We start from the raw sequence: 21,294 nt of genomic DNA, 5'->3' as shown, positions 1-21,294 counted from the left end.
AATCACAGACTGAATAATGAAAAGTAAATGCATACATAAACTAGCCTAAATGGAGTGAGACTCCATTGTTCATGCTATAACACATGGCTATCTAGCACATTATAACACATGACCAACACCCAAGGGTGTACAAGACATAGGGCAAATCAATACTTACATCCTACCTAGGATGAAGTTTCAGGTGGAGTCCCCCAAATGTACAGGTCCTTCTAAAAAAAATTAGCATATTGTGATAAAGTTCATTATTTTCTGTAATGTACTGATAAACATTAGATTTTCATATATTTTAGATTCATTACACACAACTGAAGTAGTTCAAGCCTTTTATTGTTTTAATATTGATGATTTTGGCATACAGCTCATGAAAACCCCAAATTCCTATCTCAAAAAATTAGCATATCATGAAAAGTTTCTCTAAACGAGCTATTAACCTAATCATCTGAATCAACTAATTAACTCTAAACACCTGCAAAAGATTCCTGAGGCTTTTAAAAACTCCCAGCCAGAAGGCCATCATTGACACCCTCAAGCAAGAGGGTAAGACACAGAAAGAAATTTCTGAACGAATAGGCTGTTCCCAGAGTGCTGTATCAAGGCACCTCAGTGGGAAGTCTGTGGGAAGGAAAAAGTGTGGCAGAAAACGCTGCACAACGAGAAGAGGTGACCGGACCCTGAGGAAGATTGTGGAGAAGGACCGATTCCAGACCTTGGGGGACCTGCGGAAGCAGTGGACTGAGTCTGGAGTAGAAACATCCAGAGCCACCGTGTACAGGCGTGTGCAGGAAATGGGCTACAGGTGCCGCATTCCCCAGAAACAGCGGCAGAAGCGCCTGACCTGGGCTACAGAGAAGCAGCACTGGACTGTTGCTCAGTGGTCCAAAGTACTTTTTTCGGATGAAAGCAAATTTTGCATGTCATTCGGAAATCAAGGTGCCAGAGTCTGGAGGAAGACTGGGGAGAGGGAAATGCCAAAATGCCTGAAGTCCAGTGTCAAGTACCCACAGTCAGTGATGGTCTGGGGTGCCATGTCAGCTGCTGGTGTTGGTCCACTGTGTTTTATCAAGGGCAGGGTCAATGCAGCTAGCTATCAGGAGATTTTGGAGCACTTCATGCTTCCATCTGTTGAAAAGCTTTATGGAGATGAAGATTTCATTTTTCAGAACGACCTGGCACCTGCTCACAGTGCCAACACCACTGGTAAATGGTTTACTGACCATGGTATTACTGTGCTCAATTGGCCTGCCAACTCTCCTGACCTGAACCCCATAGAGAATCTGTGGGATATTGGGAAGAGAAAGTTGAGAGACGCAAGACCCAACACTCTGGATGAGCTTAAGGCCGCTATCGAAGCATCCTGGGCCTCCATAACACCTCAGCAGTGCCACAGGCTGATTGCCTCCATGCCACGCCACATTGAAGCAGTCATTTCTGCAAAAGGATTCCCGACCAAGTATTGAGTGCATAACTGAACATAATTATTTGAAGGTTGACTTTTTTTGTACTAAAAACACTTTTCTTTTATTGGTCGGATGAAATATTCTAATTTTTTTAGATAGGAATTTTGGGTTTTCATGAGCTGTATGCCAAAATCATCAATATTAAAACAATAAAAGGCTTGAACTACTTCAGTTGTGTGTAATGAATCAAAAATATATGAAAGTCTAATGTTTATCAGTACATTACAGGAAATAATGAACTTTATCACAATATGCTAATTTTTTTCAGAAGGACCTGTATGTGTGTCATATAGTTTAAACCTTTTAGCCCCTCCTCCAGTGTACAGCACGCATGTCTCTCAGATCACTCAGGAATGCGGTCTTATCAATACAATGGGGGATGGGTTCTAGATTTACAAGTTATATCATTACACAGAATAGTAATAATAAAAGGAACGGAATTAATGTAACAGAACCAATCAGTACTTAAAAATAGCCTTACATTACAGCAAGGCATACACAGTGGTCTCGACACTTTAATAATGATCTACAGTGCACTGTACTGTCAAAACATATTGCTGGAGTGCTTCTTTAACTTGTAACATCTGCAATAACAACAGCATCTTTACTTTGCAGTACACAGACAACATGTGAACCTTTATTTTATGAAAGGGGACTGACATCTATCACTGGGCTTACCACTGTCTCTGCTAAGCAAAGCAGCTAACTCACTCTGCAGGACTTGGATGAACACTTCTTTCACTAGGCCTTAGGGCAGCAGTCTGGTCACTCATTTTTGGCTCAGGGCTGGCACTTCCACAGCCCAATCTGACCCAGCAATTGCTCCTGAAATGTAACCGGTTCAGTCTTGCCATTCTCTTCTTTCTTTCTCTCTGTCATCTTTGCCACTCAGGCCTGTTTGTGAGACCCCCCTCAAGATGTTTGGAACCTCTGGTCTTGGTCCTCTGGCCAACCGGCAGTCTCATTGAGCTTTACTGGAGCACACTGCACCCACTACTCCAGGCTTCCGTTGTACTGTCTTTGTTTACAGCCTACTGGCGCACTATGTATGTCACGGACGGTGTACAGGAAACAAGACAAAGCAACATGCATATATGACTCACTGGATCCAAAGCTAAGGAACCATACGGGAGACCCCTGCACAAGACCTGAGACTTTCCCTGGCTGCTCAGCCTATGCAACGATCCCAGAGGTGGATGGTTGCATATCCACGTACCTCGACTATATAACCCCTGAACACCCTACAATAGTGAGGGGACATGACCACCGGCTCCCTACACCAGACACGGAGGGAGTCAGGGTCACCTGGGATCCAGCAAACAGAAAATAACAGATAAATGTTCAGCACTTAACTTTGTAGCAGACTGGAAAACAAGATCAGCATGCACACACACTCCAGGAAGTAGTATAAGCCGCCCAGTAATGCATTATGGGGCGGAATTTAAAGGGATGCAATCAGTCCAACCACATGACAGCTAAGAGAGGCTAACGAGATGAGGAACTGAACATCACAACAAAGAAACTCAAGGAGGAGGTTCTGAAAGGCTTCTGTCAGAGCTTCTCAGCTGTCTGGTTGTGACAATGTATTGGCTTTGTTCAGGTCTGCTACACTCGCACAATCTGAGATAGCACCTCAGGTGGTCTAACCTCACACACTACCATTGTCACTTCACCTGGCTTTTCCTATACAATATTGTGGCACAACCCTCTGTGCCATAATGCTCATCACCACATCATCTCCAGGTTCTACATCCTCTTGAGCTCTCTTCCGGCACTCCCTGTAGTATTGCCATGGTCTGCCACTCCCTCTGTGGATATACAGTGGCCAGCAAGAGCAACAGGTGCACAAACTTTGTACTGTTAAATGCACCCAATTTAATAATATGGATGCATTACAAACTTCTAGTTAGAATAAAGAAGCTTGGATTCAGATTGGTTTTATACAGGAGACCTGCAGCTATTTGGGTCAGATAACTCCTGCTGTCCGGTCATTTTTTGGTCTTCATTCTAATTACTGATCTTTTTCAGTCATATGACACATTTCCCATGACTTCTCCAACACTCTGATGACTTATACAAAATTTGTTTCACAGCTTGTGAATCCGGGTGAAGATCTGAACAATATTAATCCTACAGAGACAGATGTGAGGGGCGATGAGCAGAGTACAGAGGACATTCCTACAGATAACTGCCCAGGTGAGTAGTGACCACTAAGTAAAGCAGAGAAGACTCACAGATTCTACTCTTTCACTGGATACTACAATTTGATGTTGAATTTTTGCATACTATCTTCTGTCCAATTTAATATGGATGGAAATGTAATGGCGTTATTGGTGATATACATATATATATATATATATATATTATGTATATGATATGTATAGCCTTTGCTCAGAAGAGGTCATTAATATCAGATCAGCGAGGGATTTGACCCACACTGATTTCATGTTGATGACCTATGCTGAGGAAAATGATTTGCAAATGATAAAACAATGGAAACAAAATATTCAAAACATCTTGCCTTATTCAGTATCGAGTATGAGAACCACGTGCATAAAAACATTCACTCCCACATCTTGGCAGGCTATTATTGGGAATGTTAATGATTGTCTGAGGAATGTTCAGCCATGTTGAATAGATTTGGGTAGAGATGAGCTAAGTTTTTAAAAATTCGATTCAGACATTTCGTCAAATTTCTCCCCCAAAATTGCTTCATTATGAATTAATTTGTCACAAAATGCATTAAATCAGGTCTATCCCAGCCTGCAGATAAACTTTAGGGAGAATGTATCTCAGTGTACATCACTGTGCGTTGCAGCAACATGCATAGCTAGTCCTTTCTGGTAACGAAAAAGTTACTGTGCGTTAGAATGACCGGCAGGTCATATATGGACGTATGCATCATCGTGCAGGCCAGCCCCTAGCTAAACCAAAAGAAAAGGATACAGCATCCTACAGTAAAAAAAAAATAATACTGCGCACCCCTGTGGGTGTCCCAGTGACTCTTTATTGGCGCTGCCTCCATGACCTTATTTTGTTCCACTAAAGTGGTGGAGAAAAAAAAGGTTCTTTTATTCAATGTTGTGGAAGTGCAAACAGGCATTTGATTCCCTTCTGTTAGCTGTAGAATGACTGTGCATCACTAATGGGCTTAGTTCACACTTCACTTATTTGATCAGTTATTCTCATTAGTTATTGTCAGCCAAAAGCAGGTGCGGGTCAAAACCACAGAACAGGTGCACATGTATTATAACTAATCCAAAAGTAAGCTTGGCTCTTGAATTTGGATCACAAAAACTGATGGAAATAAGTGAAGGTCAATGTTAGCATCAGGTCTAATTTATCAATGTTGACTGAACTGTGCAGTGGCCCAAAATTTAAGTAGTAGCCCCATGACAGTGGGGAGGGTGTCGGCAGTAAGGTGTGTACACATTACTGTTTATTTTTCCATTCTTCTGATCCATCAAAGCGGATCCTGTAGTTTGATCATCCATCTTCACACTGTCAGTATTTGGTGAGCATTTGATCAGTATTTTGTAAGTCAAAAACAGGAGTGGGTCCAAAACAGCGATACAATAGGGTGGAAATATTTGCATGTCTTCTGTGTTTTGGACTACTCCTGCTTTTAGCTTCAACATCTTGATGCAAAATAATGACCGTGTTATAAAGGCCTTCTGGATGCTCAAACGATAGGACAGGTTTTTATCTTTTACTTTTTTCTTTTTTTTGGACCAATCAGGAAAGCGGAAAAGTGAACAGTAATGTCAACACGACCAAACAAGGACACTAGTGGTGAGGGTGGCAACAGCATGAAGAGTCACACTAGTAGTTCCATAACAGAGTAGGGAAGGGGGGGGGTAACAGCACAAGATGGTGGCAGATCACAGTAGAGGCAGCAGGCTTGTGGCAGCATCAGAATATTGGCAGCAGCACGTGTCTAAAAGTAACAGGCCATCTGTCATAATGTTCCTGTGTGGCAGCACACTACAGTCAGATCATTACTGTCAGAATGATCTAGTCTCTTGCAGTGTCCTGGTTCATCCATGACTGATTTATCTTTATAAAGGTTAGTCTTGCAACATTTAGTGTTGGAAGGCGAGTTCTCTGGGGTAACTATGTCGCACGCCACACTAAACACCCGCTCTGATGCCACACTACTGGCCTGGCAGGAAAGCTTTCCCAGGGCAAACTCGGCCAGTCATAACAACAATTCAAGTTTGGCTGCCCAACAATCCAGGGATCTTGTATCTGGGGTGACAGGGTGCAGTTAAAGTATGCCACCAGCAGCTGGTTCAGGTTCTGCTCCATGTCCTGCTGCTGCTGGATGGTTTTTTCAGTAGGTGTTTGAAGAAAAGTGCTCATCAGAGACTTAAGACTTAAAGGAGTTGTCCGGTTTAAGAGCTAAATCCGGACATATCCCTATCTTCACCCCTCTAGCCCCTCTGACATGAGCATTAGAGCATTTCATGCTCCTATGCTCTCCCTTGCCCTGTGCTGTATTGTGCAGGGCAAGTTTCTTGTTTTGTTTACTTTGGCACACTGCTAGATGGAGGCTTCTGCCCAGCAGTGCTCCCGGTGACGCCACCAGCTCTGATGGGCCGGCTGTAGCGCTGTTCTAGCCATTTTACAGGATAGGGCAGCACTAAAGCCCGGCCATTAATGCCGTTGACGTCACCGGGCTCGCTGCTGTCATCGAATATTCTTAAAATGCCTTTTTCCTGCGCGATTCAGCGCAGGGCAAAGGAGAGCATCAGAGCATGAAATGCTCCGATGCTCATATCAGGGGGGCCGGAGGGATGAAGATGGGGATATGTCCTGGTTCAGCTCTGAACCCGGACAACCCCTTTAACCTCCTCTGGACCGCCTAATGCACGGATGCGTCCTGGAGGCGGTCGATTTATTCCTCCTGGACGCATCCGTGCGTCATCTCGCGAGACGCAAGATTTCGATCTGAGCCGGCCCGCGTATGCGCATCGCGGGCCGGCAAAAGTTCAAGCACTATTTCGTCACCAGCCTGCCAGCCAATGATCGTGGCTGGCAGGCTGGCGATTTTTAAAATCTCCATTCAGAAGCCATCTAACACATTATATTTGTAAATATAATGTGTTAAATGGCTTCCCTGCTCCTTTTCGTCGGTTGGTCTCAGCAGAGGAGCAGGCATCACAGTGAGTAGCACCAAACACTACACCTTAGCCCCAGATCACCCCCCAGCACCCCAATTAACCCCTTGATCACCCCTTCTTGCCCCTGTCAATCACTAGTGAAAGGGAAAAAAGTAATCAGTGTAAACTGTCACCTTTTTTTTCCACTGGTGTTGACTGTTAGGTTTTAGGGATAGTTTAGGCCCCTTGGTTAGGTAGTTTAGCGCCCAGCCCACCGCACCACAGTCACTTATTCGCTGATTAGCGTATCGCTAATCAGCTTTTGTACTTTTATAGTATCTGTAAGTGATCAAAACTGATCACAGTCAGATCTATAATAGTATTAGTGTCACCTTAGCTCGCCCTCCACCCAAAACGCAGTGTTTGCCCGATCAGGCCTAATCGGTCGCCCACACGTGCGTTCACCCACGCACGCCCCACCGCAGTGACAAAAAATATATTTTTTTTTTATCACTGCACAATCACTTTACAAGCGCTGCGGCGATAAAAAAAAATCAGTTTTGATATTTTTTTTATCAACCACAGCGGCCTCCGGTACTTCGCTAGCCTCCCATTTGTAAGACAGGCTTGCTTTTTTTCTTGGGTAGTCTCAGGGAATAAATGTCAAACAAGGGGTATTCTTCTGAAGATGCCTACAGGCTTCTGACCCAGTCGGATGAGGAATGGGAACCCTCATTTGATGAATCTAGCGGGTCAGAATATGAACATGTAGAAAGCAGTTGTAGTCTGACTCAAACTTCGGACGAGGAGATTGAGGTCCCTGATAGCACCAGGCGTACCCGGACCCGTGTCGCTAGACCACAGGTTGCGCAGGATCCGCTTCAAGGGCAGCAGAGTGGGGCTGGAGCTGTCGGATTACGTGGTGAGGCATACACCAGCAGCGCAGCCCATCCTGGACCTAGTACTAGCACTGCCGTACAACATGGTGAAGTGGCGAGCACCAGAAGGGCAGTTGAAGCTGGTACGGTGGCACGTGCAGTAGTTACCCCGTCGCAGCCACCGCACAGACAGGCCAGTAGAGCCCCTAGAATCCCTGAGGTGCTGGCAAACCCTGATTGTCAGTCCCCAACTTCAGCTGCACCTGTAGTTCCCCCTTTCACCGCCCAGTCTGGAGTTCGGGTTTAGACAGCTCAGATCGGTTCGGCCCTGGGATTTTTTGAGCTGTTCTTGACTGCGGAGCTCTTGGACTTAGTTGTGGCAGAAACAAATCGGTATGCCACTCAATTTATATCCGCCAACCCGGGAAGCTTTTATGCCCAGCCTTTCCGGTGGAAGCCAGTCCAAGTTTCCGAAATTAAAATTTTTCTGGGCCTTCTCCTCAACATGGGTCTAACCAAAAAGCATGAATTGCGGTCATATTGGTCCACGAACCCAATGCATCACATGCTCATGTTCTCTGCTGCTATGTCCAGGACACGATTTGAGACCATCCTGCGTTTCCTGCACTTTAGCGACAACACCACCTCACGTCCCAGAGGCCACCCAGCTTTTGACCGGCTCCACAAAATTCGGCCCCTCATAGACCACTTCAACCACAAATTTGCAGATTTGTATACCCCTGAGCAAAACATCTGTGTAGACGAGTCCCTAATACATTTTACTGGGCGCCTTGGCTTCAAACAATACATCCCAGGCAAGCGCGCCCGGTATGGGGTCAAATTGTATAAGCTCTGTGAAAGGGCCACAGGCTATACCCACAGATTTCGGATCTATGAGGGAAAAGATCAGACCCTGGAGCCGGTTGGTTGCCCTGACTACCTGGGGAGCAGTGGGAAGACAGTCTGGGACTTGGTATCACCTTTATTTGGCAAGGGGTACCATCTTTATGTGGACAATTTCTACACAAGTGTGGCCCTCTTCAGGCATTTGTTCCTAGAACAGATTGGCTGCTGTGGCACCGCGCGAACTAGTCGCGCTGGCTTCCCCCAACGGCTCGTTACCACCTGTCTTGCAAGGGGGGAGAGGGCTGCCTTGTGTAATGAAGAACTGCTCATGGTGAAATGGAGAGATAAGCGTGACATTTACATGCTCTCCTCCATTCACGCAGACACGACAATCCAAATTGAGCGAGCAACCAGTGTCATTGAAAAGCCCCTTTCAGTCCACGACTATAACCTTCACATGGGAGGGGTGGACTTCAATGACCAGATGTTGTCTCCGTATTTAGTTTCCCGACGCACCAGACGCTGGTATAATATGGTGTCTGTATATTTGATTCAATTGGCTGCATATAATAGTTTTGTTCTCTACAGTAAGGCTGGGAGAACAGGATCCTTCCTCAAATTTCAGGAAGAGATCATCGAGAACCTCCTGTATCCAGGAGGTTCTGTGGCCCCATCCACCAGTGTAGTTAGCCGTCTACACGAGCGACATTTCCCCAATGTCGTTGCTGGTACCTCAACCCAACCGTCACCGCGAAAAAGATGCTGTGTCTGTAGCAGGAGTGGAATAAGGCGTGATACCCGCTATTTCTGTCCTGACTGCCCTGACCACCCTGCCCTATGCTTAGGGGAGTGTTTCCGGAAGTACCACACACAGGTACACTTAGCATAGGGATCACATCTCACAGGACAGACACACAGGGCTATTAGGGCTCATTCACACACAGCTGCTGCAAACCTCTCCTTTCCCCTGGGACAAAGTGCATAATGCACTTCGCCACATCTTTGGGCGATTTGCGCTTTGCACATTGTCCCATGGGAAAGGAGAGGTTTGTCCTATAAAGGTAAAAAAAAAAAAAAAACACCAGTAAGCAAAAAAGTTAACGTTCAGTTCCAAAAGTTAAAAAAAGTTTATATGTTCTGTTCAAAGGTTATTATAAAGTTAATAAAATTTATTGCGTTGCGGCCTGTTTTTTTTTTTTTACCTTCCAGGTGGACCAACCGATCGACTAGCTGCAGCACTGATGTGCATTCTGACAGAAGCATTGCGCTGCTGTCAGATTACACAAAAGTCAGTGTATGCGGCGCTGCAAGACGAGATTTCTCCTCTGCAGTCAAAGATACGTTTGCCGAGGCATATGAGCTGAGGAGGCGGCGGTGTTCATATGCTTTGGCAAACACTTTGTATATAAAAATAAAAAATCCCGGCAATGATTTATTCATCCACATCGATTGATGTGAATAGAGAAATCGGGTTTGCCAGGGCATACGAGATAAGTGGGTATGGATGTTGGGCGGAGCTCCTATGTCCTGGCAGACGCCTTTCCCCTCCTTTTTTTTTTTTTTGGCAGAGATTTTTTTCATCCACATTGATCGATGTGAATGAAGAAATCTGTGCCGTTCATTTTTTTCTTTCGACCCAGAGGCTGAACGGAAAAAAAAATTCTCATTACCTGTATGCTCAATATAAGGAGAATAGCAGAAAATCCTAATGCTGGCCATACATGTAATGATTGCGGAGACCCTCAAATGCCAGGGCAGTACAAACACCCCACAAATGACCCCATTTTGGAAAGAAGACACCCCAAGGTATTCACTGAGGGGCATATTGAGTCCATGAAAGATTGAAATTTTTGTCCCAAGTTAGCGGAAAGTGAGACTTTGTGAGAAAAAACAAAAAAAATCAATTTCCGCTAACTTATGCCCAAAAAAAAATATTTTATGAACTCGCCAGGCCCCTCATTGAATACCTTGGGGTGTCTTCTTTCTAAAATGGGGTCACATGTGGGGTATTTATACTGCCCTGGCTTTTTAGGGGCCCTAAAGCGTGAGAAGAAGTCTGGGATCCAAATGTCTAAAAATGCCCCCCTAAAAGGAATTTGGGCACCTTTGCGCATCTAGGCTGCAAAAAAGTGTCACACATGTGGTATCTCCATACTCAGGAGAAGTTGGGGAATGTGTTTTGGGGTGTCATTTTACATATACCCATGCTGGGTGAGAGAAATATCTCGGCAAAAGACAACTTTTCCCTTTTTTTTTTTTAATACAAAGTTGGCACTTGACCAAGATATTTATCTCACTCAGCATGGGTATATGTAAAATGACACCCCAAAACAGATTCCCCAACTTCTCCTGAGTACGGCGATACCACATGTGTGACACTTTTTTGCCGCCTAGGTGGGCAAAGGAGCCCACATTCCAAAGAGCACCTTTTGGATTTCACAGGCCATTTTTTACAGATTTTGATTGCAAACTACTTTGCACGCATTTGAGCCCCTAAAATGCCAGGGCAGTATAACTACCCCACAAGTGACCTCATTTTGGAAAGAAGACACCCCAAGGTATTTCATGATGGGCATAGTGAGTTCATGGAAGTTTTTATTTTTTGTCACAAGTTAGTGGAATATGAGACTTTGTAAGGAAAAAAATAAATAAAATCATTTTCCACTAACTTGTGACAAAAAATAAAACGTTCTATGAACTTACTATGCCCATCAGCGAATACCTTAGGGTGTCTACTTTCCGAAATGGGGTCATTTGTGGGGGTTTTCTACTGCCTGGGCATTGTAGAACCTCAGGAAACATGACAGGTGCTCAGAAAGTCAGAGCTGCTTCAAAAAGCGGAAACTCACATTTTTGTAGGACTTGAAAATGAATTTGAGGAATTTTCCATCAGGTTCTCAACTTCCAAGTATCTTATCACTCTCAAGTAGAACAACTCCTGTATAGGACGTTCCAACAACTTGAGTGGAGTAGTGAGACGTTTTCCTTTTTTGTCAAGTTTTGAGTCTCTTCTTACTAGTTTGTCTTTATCCTTTTGAACTTCTAGAACTTTGGCCAATTTCCATTGACTTCTAGGTAAATCCTCTTCTTTCACTAACAGTATGTCACCAACTTGGACATTTCTTCTCGGTGTTTGCCATTTATTTCTTAATATAAGATTGGATAAGTACTCTTTCCTCCATCTATTCTAAAACTGATCTGATAGATATTGAACTCTTCGCCGTCTTCTTTTAGCATATACATTCTCTTTGGTGAACTTGCCAGGTGGTGGCTGTATGTAATCAGACTTAAGGTGAAGTAGTTGGTTGGGAGTTAAAGGGTCCAAACTTGTTGGATCGTTCATATTATCAACTGTAAGTGGACGACTATTAACAATAGACATTACTTCATAGGAATAGAGTCCTAAGTGAAGCATCATCTTACTTCCGGCGTTCTTTTTCAACACTGAACTTAACACATCTCTCACAGTTCTGATTTGTCTTTCCCAAACTCCTCCTGTATGGCTTGCATAAGGAGCATTCATGTGAAAATCACACTGTTTCTCTAACAAATACTCAATTACTTTTTCTTTATCAATCTCTTTTAGAGCTTTCTTTAATTCATTCTTTGCTCCGACAAAATTAGATCCTTGGTCAGATCTAAGCTCTGACGGTACCTCTAATGGCTATGAAACATCTCAAGGCATTGATAAATGCGTCAGTTGACATATCCTCTAACATTTCCATGTGAATCACTCTAGAACTCAGACTTGTAAATATTAGTCCATATCTCTTGTACTCCTTGCGGTTCTGTTTGGTGATGAGTGGGCCAAAACAATCCACTCCGCTATAAAGAAATGGTGGTGATGGGTTTACATGATCTGCCAGTAAATCTGCCATTCTTTGTTCTTCTGTAGGTCTACATGCCTTTCTGCAGACTACACATTTACTTATATACTTTGCTATAACTTTTCTTCCTTTCACAATCCAGTAACCACCTTCTCTCCAACAGCTTTGGTTAAAGCTTCTTCCTTGATGCAAGGATATGTTGTGGTAGTGATCAATAATCAATCTTGTGAAGGTAGAGTTTTTAGGTAAAATTGCTGGGTAACAATGCATTTTCCAGTCTCGCTCCCACCTTCAGTATACCTTCCTGCAGAACAAGATTAAGCTTGTACAATGGGTGGTTGTTTGGAAGCCTTTTAGGTTCTTGACTAAGTCTCTTTAACTCTTCACTGTTGAATCTCTTTTGAATAAGCCTTATGACTGTTTGTTTCTTTAGCTTTTATTCTTTCTTCTACATTCAACAATTCCTTCTTTCTGATTCCCTTTGCCACATGTTGAATTCGAGCTACTACGTTTATAACTGTACTCCATTTTGAACATCTGGCTAGTCTTTCAAGTATGTCATCTTGACACTTGGCAGCAGTGCTCAATGTTTGTACAACTCTTACTTCTGGATGACCCATAGACAATTCTGTGTAACCTTTACTGGGCGTGATTTCCTTTTCCCAAAGGAACTCTGGACCAGTGAACCAGTTTAAATTTTTAAATTCTGTTACATTAAGGCCTCTTGAAGCATGATCTGCTGGATTATGCTTTGTCTCAATGTGATGCCAATGTTCCGGATTTGTTATTTCCCGAATTTTCTCAACTCTGTTTGCAACAAAGATATGGAATCTTAGAGCTTCGTTGTTTATGTATCCTAGGACAACTTGTGAATCTGTCCAAAAATATTCTTTATCTATTTTCAATTCCAATTCTTCTCTCATAAACTTTCTTACTGATGCTGAAACTATGGCTGCTGTCAGTTCAAGTCTTGGTATTGTCTGAATACCGGTAGGTGCAACTCTGGCCTTCCATATAACCACACAGTGTATCTTTTCTTCTCCTATCACTCTGATGTATGAGCACTGACCATAACTACTGGCATCTGAAAAGTGATGAAGTTCTATTTTCTTGTACTTTCCAAAATAATGAGGTACAAAACATCTGGGTATCCGAACTTCTCTCAAGTTTTGCAAGTCTCTTATCCAACTCTCCCACCTTGGCCTCAAATTTTCAGGTATGGGCTTGTCCCATCCCAACTTCTGTCTGCATAATTCTTGCAGTATTTATTTTGCTCTGAGGAATACTTGGGCCAGGAATCCCAACAGATCAAATTTAGAAACCACTGCGGAAAGAATGGTTAGTCTAGTTGCAACTTTCTCTTCAATAGATACTTCAAAGAAGAACTTGTCATTCTCTACATTCCATCCCAATCCAAGTACTTTCTGAACTGGAAGATGATCATAATTGAGATCTACATTCTTCATTGTTGTTGCACATTCAGAGTCACTGATGGATTCCAGTACCTCTCTGTTTTTTTAAATGAATTTATGAAGGCACAGGTTTCCTCTTGCGCATAACTCTTGGCTTTCTTTCACTAGTTTGATTGCAGATTCTGTGGACACTAGACTTATGAGACATAAAAGTTTTTCTTCAGAAAATTTGCTGCTGATGGGCAATCCTTTTCATTCTGATTGGCCAGGTACTTTATACCATAATTGGCGCAACCTGGAGACGATGCTGCTCCAAACTAGTGTACTTTCATACTGTATTCTGCTGTATCTGTATCTCCATCTTCCCACCATAGAAACCTCAGGAAGTCTCTATCTTCATTTTTCACATGAAACTGGTGGAACATCTTTTCAACGTCACACATGACTGCTACTGGATACTTTCTGAATCTACAGAGTACTCCAGGCAGAGTGTTTGTAAGATCTGGTCCTTTTAGTAGATGGTCATTCAATGCAACACCATTGTACTTTGCTGAGCAATCAAACACTACTCTAATCGTATCTGGTTTCTTTGAGTGGTAGACACCTTGATGTGGGATGTACCACACTTCTCCTTCTTTGGGTTTGTTATTAACTTTCTCTGCATGTCCTTCTTCAAGGATGCCTTCCATGAATTTCAAATAATCCTGAATTTGGAATCGCTTCCCATCTTTTTCTTCAAACATTTCAATCTTGCTAGGGCAAGATTTCTGTTATTTGGCAGACGAGGTTGCTCTCTAAAGGGTAAGGGCATTTCAAGATGACCTTGTTGATTCTGCTGAATACTTTCTTCTAGAGTGTGTACGAACTTTATGCCTTCTTGAGATACACTTTTTCTTTAGAACTTATGTCTGCAAAGTCAAATTCAAGGATCTTGATTACTTTCGCTGGACTTACAGTTGGTAACTCTTGGGCAGATATTCGATGACACAATCCTATTACCTGTCTTGAGTTTGCGATCTCCTGTTTTCCTCCAATAACACCCCATCCTAGATCAGTTTGAACCGCATAGGGTTCACCCTTTCCCCCTGTGATTACCTTTCGTGGTACCAAGGCTGGTGTGCCATTGCTTTCTCCTTCCCTCACTCTGCAAGAGAATACCAATACTTTATTTCCTTCCTCAGTATCTTTAGGTGTAGGATGTCCTTTGCAAATGCTCCATGTGGCCTTTTTCTTACACTCCTTAGTAACATGGCCTTTTCTTAGGCATCCGAAACACAGTTGGTTATCCATTAGAAAAAAAAAAAAATTATTCTTGGGACTTCTCCTTCAATTGTTGGCACTTATGTATGGAGTGGTTCTCTCCACAGAACATACACTTGAAGGTATTCTTAAGATTTGTCGGTTCTGTCTCTCTACTGATCCAAGTCGTGACTTTCGACTTGCTCTTGTAGGTATCTGGACCTTTAGCTGCTTTGTTGGTTGCAAAGCTAGTTGCTCTTGCGCTTCTTATATCTCTCACAGGCCTTTCTTCTAAGATTTTTAAGACATAGGATGCTGTTACTGGATTACATGCTATCAGTGCTTCCCTATTGATGAACTCGGAGAACTCTTTAAAACTTGGGAAGTCCTTACCTAGATCTAACTGTTCAGTCACATAGCGATTCCATCTAGAAGCCACTTCTTCAGGTAGCTTATTTAGCATCCTGTGGTTTTCTAGATAGTCGTTCAGTACTTGCAGTCCTTGAACTTGTGGAATGGCATTGCTGCATGCTTGCAGGAAGTCACCATACTTTTGGAGTTTGAAGTGTTCTTTAGAACCTATTTTAGGCCAGTTATTTTTTTTTTATTTATGTAAGTTTTACACAATGATTTCATTTTTGAAACAAAAAAAATGATGTTTTAGTGTTTCCATAGTCTAAGAGCCATAGTTTTTTCAGTTTTTGGGCGATTATCTTAAGTAGGGTCTCATTTTTTGCGGGATGAGATGACGGTTTGATTGTTACAATTTTGGCGTACATGCGACTTTTTTGATCACTTTTATTACCTTTTTTTGGGAAGTAAGGTGGACAAAATTTCAATTTCATCATAGTTTTTATTTTTATTTTATGGCGTTCACCGTTCGGGTAAAGTAACATGACCGTTTTATAGATCAGGTCGTTACGGACGCGACGATACCAAACATGTGTAGGGAATTTTATTTTTTTAATTTTTAATCAGTGATAAATGTGTTTTTTGATTTTTACTTTTTTTTCACTTTTTTTTTGACCCAGACCCACTTGGTTCTTGAAGATCCAGTGGGTCTGATGTCAGTATAATACAGTACTGTACTCTATATAGGGCTCTGTACTGTATTTTACTTACACTGAACAGATCTATGCTTTCAGCACAGATCTGTTCAGCACCATGGACAGCAGGACGCCTGAGCAGGCGTCCTGTTGCCATGGGAACCTTCCCCGTCTGCTCAGAACTGCGCAGACGGGGAAGGGTGAGCACGGGGTGTCGGGGGGCTGTCTGGGGGCTCTCTCCCTCTCCATCGGGGGGCTGAAAAGGCACTGCAGCCCCCCGATCGGAGAGGGAGGGAGCTCCCTCTTACTGTTAACTTTTTCCATACAGCGGTCCGTACGGACCGCTGTATGGAAAGGGTTAAACGGCTGACATCGCATCACCGATGTCAGCCGTTTATACCAGGGTGCCAGCAATGTGCTGGCACCCTGGTATACCCACTCTACACCAACGATTATTCATTGGGAGGCGGGCGGGGGATCGTGATCCCGCCTGCCGCACCGCCCCCACCGCCCGCAACACCCCCCCCTGCACCTCCCACCGGGCTAAAATCATTCAGAGGTGCAGGGGGGAGTGATAAATATATATTTTCGCCACACTAAAGTTTCTGATCGCCGCGGTCAGGGACCGCAGCGATCAGAAACTGCAGAAAGCGCAACAAACCGCAGGTCTGAATTGACCTGCGGTTTGTTGCGATCGCGGACATGGGGGGGTCACGGGACCCCCCCGCGCATTTAGCCGAGGTGCCAGCTCAATGATTTGAGCAGGCACCTTGTTCCGATCACAGCCGGCCGCACGGCAGTGATCGGAACAACACATGACGTACCGGTACGTCATGTGTCCTTAAGGACTCGGGAAACATGCCGTACCGATACGTCATGTGTCCTTAAGGGGTTAATGTATGATTTCCACTTCTCATACATTCTGGCAAACATTTTTTCTTGGGCTATATTTGGTTGAGGCAAGACTAATGCTGCAAAAGAATCTTCTACCTCAGACAGGTTCCCTTGCTCTTCAACTTGTACTCTATCTATCTTTGTATTCTCTAACAGTGGCATGGTAATACTAGGCTCACTCATTTTACTTAAAATGCTGTAACAATCAATACAACTATTAAGAGTCCTTTCACTTTAAATGCAATATTGACAAATGCAGAAATAAATTACTTTTATTTTAAATTTAACAGAGATAAATGCAGGCAATAAATGACTTTCACTTTAAATGCAATAGAGTCCATATACTACAAACTGTCCTTTTTGTTTTACTTTAAAGTCTTTATCTAAACACAAAAATGTCTCTTTATGCCAAAGCCTATATGCAATGATAAGTAATAAAGGAAAGCTCTGACCTTATTCTGAAGAGCAGGATACTACGATCTGAAGGTTGCTGGAACAAATGTCGGTCTTAAAGGAGACTTGTCTTTTCTTGATGTGATGCGATGCTCTGTGCAGACTTGCAATACCCTGCTCTGAGTTGCAATGCTATGTGCAGACTTGCGATGGTTTGTGATGACTTGCGATGATCTGTGATGACTTGCGCTGTCTTCGATACGCTGCTGCAGGCTTTGGGCCTAGTGGCGGGAAACTAGCTGGCTGCAGTACGTGGTCTCTCCGTGGATAGCGGCGAAGGCACTCCAGCTGTAGACTTTGGCCTCCCATCATGCGTCTCTTTCTCTCTCTAGTGATCGCAGGAGGGTTGGCGCTCTTTCTCTGACTATTTTGCCTTTGCCATTCTGCCACTTGAAGAGTCGGCTGCAGTTTGACTAATGCACACATTCTATGGCCTTTATGGTAGCTCCGCTGAGATGTCTTTGCTTTCTCACTCAGGGGACAGTTGCTTTGCGATGGTATATGCTGGCGCTCTGCTGCTCTAATGCATTCTTTACTGTTGAGGAGCACTATCACTTCGCCCTCTAAAGGCAATAGTTCCACTGTGGCAGACGCAGTGCTATGAAGTGCCTTTTGCGCTGTGGCATTAGAAGAATTTTGATGTCTCTGACTTTTAGTCTAAACAGACTGTCTATTACTCTGTAATTCCTCTAGCACCGTTCTATGGAAACAGTAGATTTAAAGAGCACACCAAATGCTTGAAATAACTTCTTTATTAACTTCAACTTTTCTTCATAAAACACTGCCGCCTCCGCAGCAGATAGTCCATGTACATAACAGGTGTTGAAAAGATATCACAAAATGGCGGTATGCATAAGATGCTTGTTCAACTGTTCAATCTTGTCATTCAACATAAAATGGTGGATATATTTCCCTCTTGAGTATCTGTACTCTCACTTTAAGTTATTTAAGCACTTTATGATCTCTCTGAGAGGTATATCTGAGGTCTAACAGTTCTATTGGCTAAACTGGGTTTGCAGTTTGCAGTAACTATTTGCAGATTAGTTGAGTATGATCTGGTATGGTGTTATGCAATTTGGATTGCAATATGGAATTTGAATTTGGATTGTGAACTTTGTAGTTTGCAATTGTATGGTTGCAATTGGTGAAACTGTACGTAAAAACATGACATATATACCGGTAACTGGTTCAGTATACAGTTCTTTTTTTTCTTTTCAAAATTCTTTTTGTTATTATCAAACAGAGGAATTTACAGGACATGTATGAACAATATCATCATTGCACGTAGGTGTAGTAAACATACAGTACCATTACATATATGATGACATATAGCGTTACATTGTGTCCAGCAATATATGTGGGTTAATCATGTTGCATGATAATGCATGGCAGGGGATATTAGTATATAAGTCGCCAGAACCCTTTATATTGATGCTTAGCATGCGCAATGCAATCTAAATGCGACAGTATCATGACTGAACAACAGTATAGTTGATAAAAAAGAAAAGGAAGGAAATAGTGAAGAGATGGGGAGTAGGTAGAGGGAGGTAAGGGGAATGGTAGGCATGGGAAAGGGTGGGGGGGTGTTCATTACTCAATTACCTCAAAATACTCTAAAGCAGGGATCTCAAACTGTGGCCCTCCAGCTGTTGCAAAACTACAACTCCCAGCATGCCCGGACAGCTCTAAAGGGATAACTCAGCTTGACATAGTTCATCAGCTTCATGCTTCAATAGTCAGAGCCCCGTGCGGATACAGGCAACTTCTTTGCAGGATGAATTGTTAAACAGTAAAAAAGTGATTTCAACATTATCTAGGTCTGCAATAAAGAGCGGCTATCAGTGGGAGATCCCATATTCTTCTTCTTCCAGGGTTCCCAAATCATCTTGTATTTATGATGACTTCTAAGTTCCCAATGTGAGAGTACCTCCAGTCTGGCTATATCCTTAACTTTACTAACCCACTGGGACTTAGAGGGCAAATCCTCTGACTTCCAGAATGCGGCGATCAGCAATCTGGCTGCTGCCAATAAAATCCTAATCAGGTTCTTCTCCTTCTGGGTTAGAACGGATGGTAGAAGGGAAAGAAGAGCCACCTTTGGATGCCAAGGGAATTTAATTTCACTCAGATTTAAAACTAGTCTAATCTGGCGGAATATGTCATTCCAGAAGTCTACTAATTTGGAACAGGACCACCAACTATGCAGGAAACTCCAAACCTGGTTATGAAACCTCCAGCATTTATCAGATTATTTAACTGTAGATTTTGCTGAGTCTATGGGGTGTTAAGTACCATCTGGTAAGGATCTTATAAGCATTTTCTTGGATAGTGACACATCTGAATGTCAATTTAGGGGACAGTAGTAAACATTGGATGTCAGTGTCTGAGAATTTCAGGTTTAGATCGTTTTCCCATTCCCGTATAAAATATAGAGAACTGGGCATTTCCAGTTGGCACAGGTGTTATGTGATTTTAGTGATAGACTTTGTTGGATGCTTTACCTGGGTAAGAAGCTTTTCGAACCATGAAAATTTCAGCTTAGAATCTTTGACAAGAGTAGATATCCTTTATACAAGATTTAATGTATTCATATTGTAACTGGTTCAGGTTAGGTAGGGCAAATTTAGATGTAACTTCCGTTAGACTTAAAAATGAACCGTTTGTGTCTATTCAGTCTTCTGGTTTTATGTTGCTGTCTTTTATTTAATCCGGTAGGGTTTGCAGGGCCTCCTTACTTCGGTGGAGGCAATCCGTTATTAGCATTAGAGGGGAGGGATAATCTAAACAACATCTCTTAATCTGTTTATCCTGCCAGATTTTAAGAGTGCTCGTCGCAAGAGAATTGCCCTTCACACATGTACCTTCCTTTTGGATCTGAAAAAATAAGGTATCTCAGGGGGGCTTGCACCTCCAACATAATCCACTGCTTATGAGTGGGTCTCCTCACCCAATCCTGTATTCTATTTAGATGAATCGCCATATATGTCCTTTGTAAAGATGGCAGCCCTTGGTGACGGGCAGTTGGAGGATCTTATATGCAACTAGGTCTAATATTCCCCCAGATGTAGCTAGAGCTTATCCTTCTAAACTGAGTGAAGAAACTCCCAGGCAGTTTAATGGGCAGTGTCTGAAAAAGATATGTGATTTTTGGGATCACTAAGGAGTTAAAAATGTTCCTCCTACCCCACCAGGAAATAAAGGAGGGGGACCACGAGTTTAAGATATCTGGGATACTTCTTAATAATGGCACATAGTTTGCTTCGTATAAGTGGTCTAAGTTAGGGGTGACATTAAGTCCCAAAAATTTGATGGATTCCGTGGCCCACTGAAATGGTGCATTGGACCGCAAGGTCGAGATGACCGAGTTGTGTCTGTTAATGCCCAATGCAAATTAGTTGGGTTTACCTTATAGTTGGAGATGTAACTAAAGAGTCAAAGATTTGCAGCAAATCTGGGAAGGCTTCTAAGGGATTAGTAATTATCAGAAGGAGATTGTCAGCACATGCTGCCTGTTTGATTTTAGTATTTTTGCAAACCTTGAACTTCTGGTGTTTGGCGTATATGTTGCAATAGCGATTCTAGCGACAAAAGTAATAGAATGGGCGACAGTGGGCAACCCTGTCTGGTGCCGTTATTTATATGTACCATTGGAGACATCACATCATTAACCTTTATCTGGGCACTAGGTAAGACATACATAGAGAGTATGGCATCTATAAATGATTTTTGAAAGCCAAACTTCAACAGGGTGCTCCGTAAAAAGGCCGAAGGCCTTTTCTGCGTTTGTGCTCAATAGTACAAGAGGCTTTTTCTTCTTCTTAGCAAATATTATGGCATTTATTATTTAAAATGTATTGTCTTTGCCTTCTCTATCGGGGACAAACCCGCATTGATCGGAATGGATGAGGGAATGTAATAATGGTTTAAGCATTTAGGCCCAAATCTTGGCAAAAACCTTAACATCTTGATTCAGTAGGGAAATAGGGCAATAATTTGAACAGAGAGTGGAGTCTTTGTTAGGTTTATTAATCAGGGATATACGGGCAGCTAAAGTTTGGGTAGGAATTGGAACCCATTCATTGCTGCATTAAAGGCTTTAGGCATATACGGGGCCAAACATTCTGAGAAGGTGTTATAATA

General features: G+C 42.8%; 1 long non-coding RNA gene across 1 annotated transcript in view; it reads left to right on the top strand.

Annotated features, from left to right (window-relative positions):
• Positions 1 to 3,604, top strand: part of LOC122942537 — a 36,203-nt gene extending 32,599 nt beyond the window's left edge. Inside the window, exon 3 of the long non-coding RNA XR_006390588.1 lies at positions 3,551 to 3,604. This is a non-coding gene — a long non-coding RNA (uncharacterized LOC122942537). The remainder of the gene's footprint in view (positions 1 to 3,550) is intronic.
• Positions 3,605 to 21,294: the final 17,690 nt, after the last annotated feature.

This window comes from Bufo gargarizans, chromosome 6 (genome assembly GCF_014858855.1).
Source record: "Bufo gargarizans isolate SCDJY-AF-19 chromosome 6, ASM1485885v1, whole genome shotgun sequence".
NCBI lineage: Eukaryota > Metazoa > Chordata > Amphibia > Anura > Bufonidae > Bufo > Bufo gargarizans.
Note: the sequence above shows the minus strand (reverse complement) of the source record. Positions and strands in the feature narration are given on the sequence as shown.